This window comes from Echinops telfairi, unplaced genomic scaffold (assembly GCF_000313985.2).
Source record: "Echinops telfairi isolate 266 unplaced genomic scaffold, ASM31398v2 ScPeMD7_3;HRSCAF=10, whole genome shotgun sequence".
In the NCBI taxonomy this organism is placed as follows: Eukaryota; Metazoa; Chordata; class Mammalia; order Afrosoricida; family Tenrecidae; genus Echinops; species Echinops telfairi.
The window spans coordinates 44,290,433-44,291,426 of NW_022103899.1; positions in this window are offsets into that span (position 1 = coordinate 44,290,433).

A 994-nucleotide genomic window follows, 5' to 3' on the forward strand; every position below is an offset into this window, starting at 1 on the left:
GGGGTGGAATGGATATATCCTGTTCATGACAGACTCCCCAGCACAGAGCCTGGCACACAGCAGGTGGGCTCTGTATTCCTTGTTGAACAGATGAAAGAGAATCAGGAACTGAGAAAGGGGACACCGGAGCCGAGCAGGGATACTGCTGCCATTTCTTCAGCACGTGCTCTGGGCCCAGCCCGGAGCTGGTCCTGCCATAAGCATGCTCTCTCAGAGGCCTTGCAGAGACCACAGCCTTGCTCCCAGGTCACAGATGAAGATGTGAGGCTCACAGAGGTCAGGACGCCTGCCCCGGCAGGTCCATCAGCTGGGCTGGGGCAGGCTGAAGGAAGAACCTCGCCCGATGGGCGTACAAGCACAGCTCTTTGCAGATCTAAAGAAAGCTCACATCACCCTAGCTCTGCTCCGCTGTCACCCCACTCCTCTGGCTACCAAGGGCTTATACTCAGACCTCAAGTCTCAGTTATGTGTGCACAGAACACCAGGCCCCTAAACTTGCACAGCCCTCTCCCGAGGGGCTCCCCAGCCTGCCCACACCAGAGCCCAGGGCTGGACAGGGCAGCCTGGGCTGGGGCCACTGTGACTGCTGCATTCCACAGCATCCTGAGTGAAGAAGTTCGTGCTGACACCTAGATCCCCCCCACCAAATGATACCCAAAAGCGCCCAGGAAGGGAGGGACATTGAGCTGCTTGCTCTACACATTGTTTTATTTCAGGGTTGTTTTTTTTGAATTATTTGGGTAACACCTACAAGACATAAAATTCACCCCCTACCCATGGATTAAGCCCCCTCTGACCACGAAGCAGGGATGAGACCAGCCTTGCAAATGTGCAGAATGCACTGGACTGTGGATGGTTGCAATCAGGTTAAGAGTTAGCACTTTATCACTTGACCCACCTTATGATCCATTTAAATGTGTCCTAGTTTTAAATATTGCCTGTTTTCTTTCCATATGGGGTTTTGATCTGTTTTATTTTGTTATTCTTATTTGTT